This window comes from Podarcis vaucheri (genome assembly GCF_965113315.1).
Source record: "Podarcis vaucheri genome assembly, chromosome: 6".
Taxonomy (NCBI): domain Eukaryota; kingdom Metazoa; phylum Chordata; class Lepidosauria; order Squamata; family Lacertidae; genus Podarcis; species Podarcis vaucheri.
The window spans coordinates 84256476-84272041 of NC_138764.1; the positions used below are offsets into that span (position 1 = coordinate 84256476).

At 47.4% G+C, this 15566-nt stretch overlaps 1 protein-coding gene across 7 annotated transcripts in view; it reads left to right on the plus strand.

Moving 5' to 3' along the window:
• The first annotated feature begins 730 nt into the window (after positions 1–730).
• Positions 731–15566, plus strand: part of KCNS1 (potassium voltage-gated channel modifier subfamily S member 1) — an 81395-nt gene continuing 66559 nt past the window's right edge. For 5 of the 7 annotated variants that reach the window (XM_082226229.1, XM_082226224.1, XM_082226226.1 and 2 more), the window contains exons 1-2: positions 8544–8644; positions 14012–14093. The gene's annotated coding sequence lies outside the window, so the exon portion shown is untranslated. Of the gene's footprint in view, positions 1083–8207; positions 8645–14011; positions 14094–15566 lie in introns of those variants that run through there. The other 2 variants (XM_082226225.1, XM_082226230.1) reach the window with 2 other exon arrangements.

A 15566-nucleotide genomic window follows, 5' to 3' on the forward strand; every position in this document is an offset into this window, starting at 1 on the left:
GGTTCCCTGTAACTTGGCTTCTCACAGCGAGGGAACCGCCAGAAGGCCCTCGGCACTGGACTTCAGTGTCCGGGCTGAATGATGGGGATGGAGATGCTCCTTCAGATATACTGGACTAATGCCATTTAGGGCTTTAAAGGTCAGCACCATCAAGTCCAACCCCCAGCAATGCATGAATCTTGTGCCCAAAATTGGCTCAAACCCACGACTGTGAGATAAGAGTCTCGTGCTCTCCCCACTGAGCATCCTCTTCCTCCTCCTCCTCCCTGGAGGGCAGCTGCCAGTTAGTGTCAACTGTACTGAGCGAGAGGGACAAATGCTCTGACTAGGTGCAAGATCAAAATCCAAAGAGGCAATATGTAGGACAGCAAAAGCAGCAGAAGTCGGGATGCTAACAAGGGCAGGATCTGAGCAATTGGCTGGCCAGTTACCAAGATAATGTGGAGGACAGAAGCTTGACATAACATGAAGAGACTCATTTCATAGCCAATCATGTTCTGGGATGTTTGACCAAAGGTAGTGAAATGCCAGGCACTTCTCACCATGTTTTCCAGCTCAGTGAGCAGGGTATAAGGTCTTTGCCTCCAGGATACGAAAGGCCTTCCTTCTACGTATTCCTGTAGGATTCAGACCTTGGAAACAAACAGTGATTTAAGCAATTGCTATTTTATTGGAAGGAGATACTTCAGGACCTAGGCATTAAACCTAGTAGCCTAGTTATAAACCCACTTTTACAGCGTCTCCTGACTCTTGTAAATAAAAGCCATTTATTCGTTTCTCTCCCCAGAGCTACAAGTTCATTGATAGCTGTGTGCTGTTAAAATAACCGTTGCTTCTCCAGACAAAGGTGACTGTTCCTGTGTTTATCTTTATATTCCTGCTGCTCTTCCTCCCAGGACTGTTCTGTATGTACGAACGTATAAAGATAGGTTTCGGTTTAACGTTTCCAACCGGAGTGTTTTGTAATGCAAAATGTTTTGCAGGCGCAATAAATTGACTGGGGCTGCCTCCCATCTACCAGGTCACCGAATGCCATCTCGCTGCTGCCTGTGAAGGGGCAATGGAGCGGGCAAAAAGCGAAGGTGCGCCACGGGGATGACTCATTCCCTCCTTTGCAATGGCTGCTGGCTTTTGCCTCCGCAGCTGGAGCAGAGAGAAAACTGCAGGAGTTTCTATCTCTCCTCCAGATGCAGGGAATTTGCACTGAATGTGGATCGCCCAAAGAATTCCCCCTGAGCAGTGCAAGGGGGAGGGAGGGGGAGAGGGGGAAGAGTGCAAGACCGGAGGGGAGGGAGATTGAGAAAGGAGAAATGTCAAGACTTTTGCAGCTGACCTGCTTTCGTACTTGCTTATAGTTCTGCGACACTGTGAGTTAGTTCAGAAGTCATGTTCAATATACATAGCCATGTTCCTTTCTGGTATGCAAAGTGGCATCAGAGGTAATCGAAGGAGAAGAAGGCAAAGAGTCTTGAAGTAACAGAGAACCTGACGTATTTGCATGTATATTCTCCCCCCCCCTTTTTTTTTTTTTTACTGTAGCCTCAATAATTTTTGTTAAGGGGTGGTCCAAGCCTTTTATACTGGGCACCAGACCACCTGTCTCCCCTCCTTTTTTTTTGGGGGGGGGAATGTAAATATTATTTTTAAAAATTTGCTCACTGGGCATGCTGCAAGCCCATCATCTTCATTTGCTCACACTCAAATTTGTATCTATACGTACATATCAACATAGTCAAATGATATGCAAATTTGTGGCCTGAGTCTGTTATATGTTTAGCAACACCTCTGGCTTTTCCTTTGTGATTTTTGGGCCCATAAGTATCATCTATCATCCCTAATGGACGCGGGTGGCGCTGTGGTCTAAACCACCGAGCCTAGGGCTTGCCGATCAGAAGGTCGGCGGTTCAAATCCCTGCGATGGGGTGAGCTCTCGTTGCTCTGTCCCAGCTCCTGCCAACCTAGCAGTTCGAAAGCACGTCAAAGTGCAAGTAGGTAAATAGGTACCACTCCGGCGGGAAGGTAAATGGCGTTTCCGTGCGCTGCTCTGGTTCGCCAGAAGCGGCTTAGTCATGCTGGCCACATGACCCGGAAGCTGTACGCTGACTCCCTCGGCCAATAAAGCGAGATGAGCACCGCAACCCCAGAGTCGGTCACGACTGGACCTAATGATCAGGGGTCCCTTTACCTTTAACTTATCATCCCTAATATCTTTAGTCTCCTTATTCACTATGGTATCTTGGCTCCTTCTTTCACCGCTAAAACTAGTTTCTTTTGCTAAATTGCTACATTAAGCTGATATGTATAAAAGGGGGGGGGGTGAGTGTGTCTAAAACTGCATTTTATTACAGTGGTGCCCCTGTTAAATATTCCCTAGATCTAAATCAGCCCTTGACAATAATAATAACACCCACTTTATTTATGTTACAGGTAGGTAGCTGTGTTGGTATGCCGTAGTCGGAAAAAATAAAAAATAAAAAAATTCCATCTAGCACCAATAACTAACTTAGTTGGTCTCTAAGGTGCTACTGGACGGAATTTATTTATTTATTTTGTTTCAACTTTATTTATGTGTTTGAGTTGTTTAAACTGTTTTTAACACTGTGTTTTAATGGCTGTAACCCCCCCCCCCCGGGACCACAGGGTGAGGGAGGGTAATTAATAATAATTTCTAAACATGTAGCAATTTTTCACCACACTCGAGAAAGAAGTTTAATGGCACTTGGGACCATTTTCTAAAACTTAATGAAAACTAGCAAGAAGCTGTTTACTGTTTATCAGCTCATTAACTAGCCCAGGTAGCTGTGCACTTAATGTGCAATCAATAGCAGGTAATGATTATGTCCAGGCTGTCGAATTCCAGAGCAGTTGTGTTAAAACTGGTAAGCAAACACGCAAGAAAATAGTTAATCTGGTAAGCAAACACACAAGAAAATAGTTAAATATGGTAAGAAAACACACAAGAAAATAGGTAAATACAGTAAGCAAACACTCAAGAAAATAGTCCTGTGGAAATGTACATAGAAGATAAACTTTTGCACACACTATGCATTTACAGCACATCCATTGCACATTTAAAGCACCTGATTTCCCCCAAAGAAATCTGCGATCTGCAGTTTCCCACTCACAGAACAACAAACTCCCAGCACCCTGAACAAACTTTAGTCCCCATGCCTCTTTGGGAGAAATCCTGTGCTTTAACTGTGCAAAGGATGTGCTCTAAATTCATGCCTAAATATGGTAACCATACTGTGCACTTTAGCTGTGCAGGACTATGGTCACAACATAGAATTGACATTAACACCATTATTAATGCTTTCCTAATTATAGAATTGACATTAAAACTAGTCATAAATGATGCACATCTTTCTCCTGCCCTATGCATAGAACTCACTGCATATGTGATTCTGTTGCGCCCAGAGGGGATCTGCACTGGGTTCTGCCGAATTTTCTCAGGCATTCCTGACACACACACTGTGCTCATTTACTCATGTTCGATTCTCTCCAGGACTCCGGTGTGTTGGCTGCTCCCACAAGGAGCATAAATATGGACAGTGGTATGGACAGTAAGGGATAAATATGGACAGTAAGGGAGCGATACTGACTATGGGAAGCCAGAGTAATTTATGTCAGTTTAAGACAGCGTCAAGTATGCCAGATCCAAACCCTGCTCAGGAGCAGAGCTACTTCCAGCTAAGGTGACAGAAGGAAAATGAGTGCTTAAAACAGTGTTGACTTACACCACACTTTTCATAGAATCATAAATGGAAGGGGTTCCTAGGGGCATCTAGTCTGACCCCGTGCAATGCAGAAATCTCCGCTAAAGCATCCATGACAGATGACCACCCAACCGCTGCTTAAAAGCCTCCAAGGAGAGTCCACCACCTCCCAAGGAAGACCATCCATTGTCGAATAGCTCTTACGATCAGAAATTTGTTCCTGATGTTTAGTTGGAATCTCCTTTCTTGTAACTTGAAGCTATTGGTTTGAATCCTACCTTCCAGAGCAGGAGAAAACAAACTGGCTCCATCTTCCAGCTCTGGAGGTATTTGAAGATGGCTGTCATATCTCCTCTCAGTCTCCTCTTTTCCATGCTTCTTCGCTGGTTTAAGCTTCCCCAGGTTCATAGGTCATGTGCCTGAGCTGAACAGAGCTAGGATCCCGCATAAGTCCCCCTTGCCTGGTCCCCACACACCCCTGAAATGCCCTTTTCTTGGGATTTACACTGGCCTTGGCTGCAGTGAACCAGGATGAAGGACTTACACTGGTGTAGCCCTTCATTTCTCTAGGGCTTGCACAGGTGAACTTCTCACTGTGCCTTATAAGTCTAGTATGAGGCAGAGAACTTTTTCCAAATCGAGGGCCACATGCCGGAGGGAGTCTTGGCCAGAGACAAAAGTAACAGAACACTAAATATGAACTCTCTTCCTTTCCTTTGTTTATATTTTACATTTTACAGCAGGTTAGTTTCTTCATTCGTACATCCCTCTCCATTCTTCATCCAGGCAAGCAAGACACATTATCAGTGCTCAAAGAAAATATTGAGGGAAAATGTAAAGCAGGGCTGCAGTGCGGTGTGGTCCAAGGTGTGTGAGGGCCAGTTAAAAATGCCTCAAGGACCACATATGCCCCTGGGGCTGAGGTGTCTCATCCCTGACATTGTAATTAACATAGTGAATGTTTTCACTTGGCCAAAAGGTTGAGAAAACAGATATTCTCCAGACTGATGGGAGGGGGAAACATTGATTTCAGCACCACATTACAGTCACACATATCTTCCATTGATCTCACCTTGATGTAATAGCGAAACCCAATTTGACAGAAGGGCAATTTCTATTCTCTGTCTCTCTCTACGGGCACACACTTAACTCATCAAAGCGGAGTCTCCTGTGAATTAAAGTAACACCTAATCTGGGATGCTTCCTTTAAACACCATTCAGCAGTTCCCATTAGGACAAATCTTCTCCCCTGTAACAAGACTGCCTGGAAAAGATAGATCAGGAAATGAAACCAATCCCACACAAACCTTTTAGAAAAGGACGCTGACTTAAATGCACTTAAAATGCAGCCCGTTCTTCTCATGTCTCCTAGGGCAGAGAAATCTTGAAATCTGTGCCCATAATTAGTTCCACATAACACAACCACTCAGGTGAATTCACTTGCATTTACTTCTTGGCTTCCAGGCTGCTGATCCATCCATTCCTGATTACCATTAAAAAATTAAAAAATAAACAGCTTTTTGCTTCATGTCACAGCAGAAAGGAATCTCTTCCTTCCACTTCTGAGGTCTAAAAAGCTTTTCGCTGTGCTTGATGGACCCAGTATGCAAACCCATCTCAACTGGTTTCCAAATAGATTTTGGGGCAGGGAAATAATATGGGGGTGTAGCATTAAGTGATATGAGTTAAGGAAAATGCATTATTAAATCACATGCTCTTTTTTGTGAAAAATGTAGAACAGACTACTTTGGGAGGTTGTGGACTCTCCTTCTTTGGAGATTTTTAAGCAGAGGTTGGATGGCCATCTGTCATGGATGCTTTAGTTGATATTCCTGTATTGCAGGGGATTGGACTAAATGACCCTTGGGGTCCCTTCCAAGTCTATGATTCTATCATTCTATGATTCCCTGCATCTGAGCAATGTGCCCCAAGGAAAGCTTTGCTGGATCAGGTTGTTGTAGAAAAATTGGGGGTTGGTTTTTGCTGCCCAGCTCTTCAAGGGACTCCAAGTCCTCTAAGTCCATGATCAGTCAGAAAAGAATATGCCCTTAAGACAGGATTTGTATTGGGAAAGGTGTCCAAGTATTACTTTATATCTAATCCAGCACCCTGTCTCTCAGTCTTCTGACAGATGCTTCTGGGTCACCATCAAGGAGTGATGGAGGCAATAGGCCTTTCCTGCTGTTGGCTTGTAGCAACTCATATTTGGTGGCATTCTGCTTCCAAACATGGCTGCAGAACTGCCTTGGCTAATAGCCATCAATGAAGCTTATTCCCCATGAATCTTCCAGATGCCCTTTTACAGCTAGCTGCCTAAGCTAGTAGCTTCTTGTGGCAGCAAGCGCATGAATTAATGATGCGCTCTGTGAAGAAGTGCTTCCGCTTGTCTCTTCTGAATCTATTGCCAACCCGTTTCACAAGATGATCCAGAGCACTATTGTTATGAGAGGTGCAGGAAAAGCTTCTATCCACTTTCTCTACCGTGTATACCGTGTCCCAGCTCAGCTGTATCTCCCCTCCCTAAACTAAGAAGTCCCAAACACCCCTTTTCCCAAACCAAAGCTGATCCAGCCCCCCCCCATGTGCATTCAGCAAAACAGTACAGGACGACTTGCAGCACCTTAAAGAGTAAAAAAAATATGGTGGCATAAGGTTTAGTGATCTCAAGCCCACTTTGTCAGGTGCATGAAATGAAATTCTAGCTGGATATAAAGGAGAAAATAGTAAGGTGGGAGTTGAATGGCAATGAGATGCAAAAATTACTGCCAGTGATAATTACGTTTTAAATGTCTGTTATGTAGTCACACCCTTTACAGTAGCAGGTTTGCCAAGCATATATTCAGCTTTGCTGAGATGATAGGCTGAACATCTGTAGTGGAGCAGGAAATGATTCACTAGTCATTTGCATTACCCTTTTCTGCACATTTTCCAGCCCTATGGTGGGGCCACCAAAACTACCACCTTTGCAACTTATGCTGATATTTTCATTCAGCTATTCGCCATGACCTTACAATCACTTTCCTATTTAGTTACCACCCATTCAGCCCCACCTTAGATTCTTTCAGCTCCCAATGTACATCATTTCACATTTGCTTCTAACAAACACCACCTTTTACAATCTTAAAACGACACTGGTTTATGTAATCTGTTCTGTTGGATCTGGAGTAAGCAGACACGTTTTCAAGATAAAATAAAAAATACCTGAAGAAGTGTGCATGCACACGAAAGCTCATACCAAGAACTAACTTAGTTGGTTTTTAAGGTGCTACTGGAAGGAATTTTTTTGACTATGGCAGACCAACACGGCTACCTATCTGTAACTGTTTTCAAGATAGCTCCTGAAACTCCCAAATCACCATTTGCACAGAGGCTTGGTGAGGGCAGCAGGCACGGCACTGCCACCTACTCTTTGGGTGGAACTGGGTTAGGACGAGATAGAGGGCACGCTTGCCGGTTTGTGTGTGCGGTGGAGGAGTCTGCATGTGTGTTATGTGCAGGGCTGTTGTGCATGTAATCCTGTGTGCAAGAAAGTGTGTGTGTGTGTGTTCAGTGGCATTTGGCCCTCACAGGATCGGCCAAACTTAAATGTGGCACAAAAAGCCGGTCCCCCTATGTTGCATTATTTTTAAAAAACCGTTCCACAAAGTGCTGGGTTCCACAAAGATGCGGATGTTTGGGAAACCACCCCAGCCACAAAAATGCCTGGCCAGGGCAGTGATTTCAGGATTTAAAAGAACAAGTAGCTCAGTTGGTAGAGGCGTAGAGCATGAGACTCCTAATGGGTTTGAGACCCACAAGGGGCAAAAGAGTCCTACACTGTAGGGGGGTGGACTATAGGGCCATCGTGGGCCCTTACAATTCTATGGTGCCCCTTTTTCTGCACCAAATCCCCACGAAGCCAAGGCCAGGGTCGCGGGGCCTGTTGTCCGATTTCGTCTCCCAGGTCTCCCTTCCCTCTCCTCCCCTAGAGGTTCCCTTCCCTTCTTCCAGCTTTTGCCAGATCCCTTTTGTCTTCCCAGGGAGAACAAAGGGAAGGGGGGGCTTTCTCACCCCCACGCAGCTCCCCCTCGTTCTCCTCTCTCGTTCCTGCAGTCGACCTCCCCCTCCCTTGCAATTATCTGCGCCGGCTGCCTGCCCAATTCCCCTAACCGCTCTCTTCTCCGCTTCCTCTGATTTACGCTTAGGCGCACAAATCCCATCCCGGTTTGCCCAGAGGCTTCCCCAGCCACGCATCTCTCCTAATTAACTGCCTTCCCAATGGTCCCGGCGCTAGACGGCGGAGGCAGGGCTCCAAGGAGCACCGAGGAGGCTTCTCCCTCCTGAGTCTGCCTGCCTGCCTGCCTCTTTCGGTTGCAGGCCTCTCCAGCCGGTAGAGGACGAGGAGGAGCCTCCAAGACCAGGCTCGGCGCGATCCCTTATCCCTGCGCTTGTTTGCCTCTTTCTCCCTCTGTGAAACAGAGCGCGAATTTGTAGACGGTGCCTAGCAGGCGGGCTGTCTCGCCTGGCGGCCGTCGGCGGCGTGGCGAACTGAGCTTCAAAAAGGCGCAGAATGGCAACTTTTGGCGTACAGCCGCCGGCGCTGGGGAGGTGTCCCTTTTGGATCGCCTGGCGCGGCGCAGCGCGCAGCGGCTGGAGGCGCCCCGGGCGCCGAGAAGAGGAAGGCGCGGGGCAGCGGCAGCGGCGGCGCTAAAGGGCTGGCTCTCTCCGCTCCGGATCCGGGAGGAGGGAAGGAGAGGAGATCGGGCGCCTCCCGCCCAGCCGCACATGGCTCAACCGGAGCGCGGGGCCAGATCGCGGGCGGCGCCTCCCCCTCAAGGCATGTGCGCGCCCAACTCTGCCCGGAGCCCCTGGCCAGGGCGCAGCGGCTGAACGACTGTGCCCGGGAGAGGCACGCACCCGCGGCTCCCTGCGGGCACCTGTGCGGAGAGGTAGGTGGGACGCTAGCTGGGATCTTCGGGGGGAGGGCGGTGTAGAAATTTAATTAATAATAATAATAGCTGCCGTTAAGGGCGGAGGGTGGAAGGATCGGTCTTGCAATGGCGCGATCCTGGGCATGGTTGCTCAGAAGAAAGTGCTATTGGTCAGTGATGTTTACTCCCATGTAATTGGGTCTGAGGTTGAAGGCTGGGTCTTTCTCGTGCTGGGCGTGGTGGCCCCGAGGCTGAGTCTCTGCCCCACGCCCAAGTGAAGCTCGTTCGCCCAGAGGGGACGCGAAGGTGGTCTATCTAGCCCAGCGCCTTTTCGCCCCCTTCCCGAGATTGATTTGAGCCATGGCTTAGTAGCACGCCCCCACCCCAATAACCCAATTTTAACGCCAGGGCTCAATCTGGTATAAATTGAAGGGTCTTTATGAAGAGAGTGTTGTTGAGCATGTGCAGAGTGTTTGTTCCTGGAGAAGCATCTCTCACATCTAGGTGGATTTAGAGTCCCCAGGTGGGATTTGCAGGCTAGTGTGTGCTTTCATTAGGGTCTGATCTTGCTGGAGCTTTCCTAGTGGCAAATAGTGCGGTAGTAAGGTGAGATGAAACTGACAAAAGTGAGTGTCCCTGAGCGCACACAAAGTGATTTTTTTACTGCAGCTAGACTACTCACCACCTGGCATTAGGGAGGTGAAGCTTCCAAGTCAGACAGCTGTGCGTCCAAGCAGGTCTGCACCCCTGTAGATCTCATTTTGGGACTGACCACTGGAGATGATTTGCTTAATCTCTCTCCCCCATCTGATCCCAGGATCACCTGCTTTTTCCGGGGGGGGGGGGCTGTTACTGCTATGTCTATCCACTATTTAACAGTGCCTTAGGCAGACTTTTAAGGTTGTGGAGGGAGAGAATGGCCTGCCCCGAAGTGAGAGGCTCCATGCAACTAGTTGGCAGAAGCTTATTCCCTGTAGGGAATCCGCCAGCAGGCAAAGGTCAAGCCTCCTGTGCCCTTCCTTGGCATTCAACCTGGCACTGCCCCTTCCTCTCCTAAATGTAATGGCCAACTCGGGGCCGTTATTGGCTATTAGAAGGCATTGGTGCAGGGCCAGCTGGGAAAAACTAGATTCCCAGTGGACGACAAATATGATGTGATTGCTGGTACAGGAATCTGGGAGGTCTGCGTTCAACTCCATGCCTGTCCATGAAGCTCATTGGGCAACCCTTGGCCAGTTGCCATCCTTGCCCCTTAACAGACCTCACAGGACTGTTGTGAGGGTTAAATGTAGAGAACCTTGAGTTCCTTAAGATGAAAAGTGGGATGAGCATCTAATAAGGCCCGTTTGTTGCCTGGCTTCAGGTGGTCCCATTCACATGCTCCATAAAGCATCCTCATGTTTTGTACACATAATTCTCTCATCCCCTTGTTGGTATCTATCAAAGTGGAAGTCCGGGAGGCTTTGGCAATGGCTGGTTAGAAGATGCTCTCTGCAACAGCATTCTGCGTGAGGCTGCTGCTCAGAAGCAATCCAAGTGATGGGACATTGGGCTTGGCTGTGGGGAGTGAATGCTGAAATCCTTCCTCAGCCATGACCTTCACTGATGAGGGTTTGGGACAAGTAGTGATATTGGAGCACGTGTGGCTTTTGCGGTATCTTACGTATTGATTTTCAGTGCATCCTCATCTCCAACGTCACTGGTGCCCTTGAACAACCCACATAGATTCCCCATGGCCTGGGCCACCTTTCTGCAACCTGGAGCCCTCCAGATGTTTGCGGCAACAGCTCCCATCAGTCCCAGCAAGCGCCAGATTGGCAAAAGATGGCCTGCATTTTTGCACTGTGGTGTTTGTAGCATTGGCACATGAGACCATGCAGGAAAAACCTCATGCATGTGCAGTGGCGTAGCGTGGGGGGTGCAGGAGGTGCCGTCCGCACCGGGCGCAACATCTGGGGGTTAGGGCTAGGGGGCGCAAATCCATGGGTTAGGGGGCGCTAATTACTTGCCTTGCCCCGGGTGCTGACAACCCACGCTACGCCACTGTGCATGTGTTTCCAGGTCCTATTTCCCGGGTTTTCTTTTGTGCCAATGGACTGAAATAGATGTACTGAAAGAACGTCCGGTGCAGGCAGCCTCCCACTACAGAAAGGGGTTTTCTATAAGTCTTCCCTGTGATAATGGTTGCAGAATGTTTATGGCAATTACATAGAGATGGTCTGGCAAATTTCTTCGTACCTGTGTCCAAGTATCACACGGTTGCCTGAGTGGTGAGAAGGGGGAAAGATTTAGATGGCTCATCTGTGGTGTAGAGAAGGACGAAGCTGTAGGTATAGTAAGTGCATTTTAATCTATATGCATGACTCAGTTGCTTGTTGTTGTGGCGAAGCGTGCAGTAGGAACACCTTGTTGCTTCTGTCTCATCTGCACCCTGCTGTGAGGGAGGGGTGGTGTGTGGTACAAGGGGATTGTAGCAGGAAAATAGTATGCAAGGATTAAGAAGACCCATCTTGGCCCAATCCCATTGCTGATCTCCCAGCAGCTGTATGTTTTTGTGTGTGTGCCTTTAATGTTCTTTTTTCCCTCCCCCAAAAGAACTGCGTAACTGCATGTCCGCCCGAAACACCTGGGAGCCAGCTGTGTCTGGAGTGGTGTTTGACGTAAAGAACTCTGGTTCATCAGATGCTGTCTGGTAGCAGCTTTACCTGTCCTTGGGAGTGACATTAAAATGCAAGAAACGTGTTTCCTGGTCTCTCGTTCCTTCTGGTCTCCTCTAATCTGCTTCATAAAGTGGTCTGATAGCTCTAGCTCGGGGCTGTTGGCTGCTGGGCTTGGGGTCTTCATGAGGCCCTTGGGGTGAGATCTCCAATGTGGCCCAAGGCAGTCTGTGCAAACCAGTTATTGAGACAGGAGTGCAAAGATTTGGGCTGGGTTTGGTGGCCAGTCACTGTTTCTAGTGATGGCTTCCTGACCCCCAAAGGCAATTTACACTGCATCCCTCATGTAAAGTGAAAAGCGGGGGGCTTAAAGGGGAACTGGTGGGTGACTGGCATGTGTACCCCATTCTAGTCAGCCCTTGAGACCAATACACTCTCACACTCACTGTATTTTTCGCTCCATAAGACGCACCCGACCATAAGACACACCTAGTTTTAGAGGAGGAGAACAAGAAAAAAAATATTCTCGCCCTCTCTGCTCAGCGCCTCTCCAGCAAAGCGGGAGGAGAAACAGAAGGGGCTCCATTTGTCCTGCTGCTTCGCTGAAGGGGCGCTGCGCAGAGAGGGTGAGAACAACGCGAAGCCTCCTGAGCACAGCAGGAGCGCTCCCACTGTGCTCAGAAGGCTTTGGATGGCTATCCCGGAAGCCAGGAGAGCAAGAGGGATCGGTGCGCACCGATCCGATCCCTCTTGCTCTCCTGGCTTCAGTGAAAGCTGCGTAACCTTCATTCGCTCCATAAGATGCACACACATTTCCCTTTACTTTTTAGGAGGGGAAAAGTGTGTCTTATAGAGTGAAAAATATGGTATCTTCCCTTTGCTGTCAGTGACTTTTTGAAAACCAGTTCATTCTTTAGCGGAATAACACTAGATCTTTGCCTGTTGGTCTCTAGAATTAAGCTTGCGATTGCTACTGATGAACATATTTGAAGACCTCTGAATTGCACCAGCCTCAGAACTAGGAAATGAGGCTTTTACTAAGGCAGAAAGGGCGTTCTATTAATCCTCTCCTGCACCTCACTTGAAACAGCAATTCAAGTGCTCAGGATTGAGAAGAGGATGTAGTTGGCAATTTACCATTGTTTGCAAGCCACAAAGGGATGTGGAATACCATTTGCCAGAGAACAACAACAACACGCTCCTCTTAGGGTTTCCAGGAGGCATATGCCTAGTCTCTGTGGAACAAAATGCTTAACTAGATGGGCTTTTAGGGTGGTTCTTATGAATATGTGGTGTCCTTTGATCAGTGGGAAAGGAGAGATGTGCAGCAGAAATGTTTAGTCTGGCAGGACTGGGAGCCACACTTTCTAGCATTTAAAAGGTTTTTGGAGGCAAAGCAGCAGCATGTGGCTTAGATGATGGGGACCTGGTGCTCCGGTCTGATGTTCTCAGAGGGAGGAGGAACTGGTATTGTTGATGGCAATGCTAGTGAAGAACTTTAGCATGCATGTAGAAAGGTGGCGTGTTAAAGGGATTTAAAAAAAGATTAAGCAGACCACAGGACTTACTGATGTTCCCCTCCCCATCAAAAGAATATTTTATGAACATGAAGAAGTGGAAACCCACGAAATTGGCCAGAAATATAAGGATGAAGGTGACCTCCCAAGCATAGGATTTCCCTACCGGTTCACTAAGGGAAAACATCAGTCATAGTCCTCCTTTGACCACATTCCCTTGATCTCATGGCTAGAGAGATGTTGCTGAAACTCATAATTACCTGGCTAAGAAAACAGGTTGCCCTGCTTGTAATGAATGAATGCACTGCAAATCACAATTGCTGATTCATTTCAGCAGAGGTGAGCTTCCCATAACTAGGTGAGCTGTTTCTGGCTTCCGTGGAGCCTCCTGAGTCTTTGCCTCCTCCTGCTGCAAAACATGAGGAAGTATGTGTGCGCTTCAAAAGTACACTTCAAAAATGTATTTCCATGGCAAGCCATTTATCATATTTCTTCCGTAGGTTCTTCCCAGGAGGATGTGAACAGATGATTCCCAGCCTTCATTAGTTAGCCAGTCTGAGGCTGGGCAGCTGTGTTATAAAATGGGTGCATGTCTCACTGTCGGAAGGTGAGATCATGGCAACACTTCAAGTCAGGCTTTGGTAACCTGGTGTCTTCTGGAAGTTTTGGAAAAACATCTGGAGGGCAGCAGGTTGTCAACAGCTGGTGGAAGGGTTGAGTGTATTAGGGGGAAAACAACAACCTCACAACTTTATCCTGCCAGTTTGAACAGCTTTCACCCTGTATGAGATCTATTGTGCTTCATCGGGCAAAGTGCTTGAGTGTGTGAAACAGTTTCAAGGTTTCTTGAATCAGAATATTCTTTTCCAATCAAGTTCCAAGCCTTCTTTTGGAACTGAAAGTGCTGGTGGGAGTCCATCAACAGAGGTCCACCTCTCTGTGGCTTATGATGCCATCAACTATTGTACCCTTCTGAATCACCTTGGTGGGATGTAGTGGCTCCATCCTCTCCTGATGAGCCAGTCCCAGAAAGTGGTGGTGGGAGACTGCATTTAGGATATGTGGTACTACATATTCCATCTTGTTTCCTGCTCCCTTAACATACGTGGATCTGCTGGGAGAGGCTGTTCAGGGATTTGGACCAGGATAGGACATCATCTGCTTGCAGATGACACTGAGCAACATCTCTTGTTTGCATCTTCTGATCCTAGGGAGGCAAGATTAGAAGCCCTGAACTGGCGTCATCTTTGGATTGGATGAGGTCAAACTGAAGCTTAACCACGCAAGACGGAGGTACTGTTGGTTGAGGGGTTCTAGTGGTCAATATGTTTCAGACAAGATTGCACCCTCCTCTCTCTGCCCTTTCCTACACAAAATGCAGCAGTTTTGCAGTTTGGGGAGTATCCCTGGATCAGGATCTGCTCCTTAAGCAGAATTGATAGTTGTGGCCAGTAGTGTGTTTTACCAACTTGATATTTTATGCCAGCTATACTGGCAAAAGCACATCTGGCCTGTGTGTTCATGTCACCTCCACGCTAGCTTCCTGCAATGTGCTGTATGTGGAACTGTCCTTAAAGACTCTGGAAACTTCCATTGACTCAATGCAGCTGGCAGGATTCTGACTGGAGCTGTTCTACTGGATCATATTTTATCAATCTTTTGCCAGCTGTGCTGGATACCATTCTGCTTCCAGACTCAGTTCAAGAGGCTGGTATTGACCTTTACAGCTCTAAATGGCCTGGCACTAGAATCTCAATTGCTTCTCACTGTTTGAATCTACCTTATTCTGCATCAAGAGGCCCTCAGTTAAACTCCCTGGTGTCAAAGGTACAGCAGGTGGAGACATGGATGATAACTTTGTAGTGGTGGTACCCAATATCTAGAACAGCTTCCTAAAAGAGGTCAGTACACATAGTCTCCTCGGTGCCTACTTTTACATGTGAATCAAAGACTATTTTTTTTTATCTCAATGAGCTTCTTTAGATCTCTCCGGCTGGTCAGTTTTAAAACCCTAGAGCTGGGCCAAAACTTTCTGCCCTCCAGCTTTTGGACTCCAGCCAAACATGAATTTGAAAATGGCCCATGCCACACTGGATGCTCTAGACCTGGGATGGAGAACGTGCAGTTTTCCAGATGTTGATGGACTACAACTCCCATAATTCCTGACCATTAGCCATACTGGCTGGGGCTGTTGGGAGTCCAGCAGGGTCTCCATCCATCTAATAGACAGATCACCAGTGAGAACCACCTTCAAAGGTCACCCAAGAGACCTATGCTGAAATTCCTTCAACCCACTTGAACTTTGGCCCTTTTAAAATACTCTGTCTTTTTGCCCTTGCTCCCTTTTATGCTTAGGTCTCTGTCTTACATTGCATCACTTCCTCTGCAAAGCTTTGGCTCAACTACAGCTTCACAACAGAAACATAGCCTAAGTCCTAGCCTGTTGGTCACTATTCAGGAATGATGGTTGTTGTAGTAGTCAAGCAACATCTGAAGGTTAGCTAAGTGGATACAGCTACGTTTAATCACTTTCATTCCTTGTCTGTCTTCTCTGCTCTCTTCCTTTCCCTTCCCGTGACTAAATTAAGACTCCCATCTCTCTTGGGGGAAGGGTTGGATATGGATATGCTTGGATATGGATATGCTTGGATATGCTTCTCTGTAAAGTTAGTTCCATGATGATACTATTTAAATATCGTCTGATGCATTGAAAATCAGGAGAAATTGTCAATTTGACAATCATGGCTTTGGCACACAGGTTTGGTT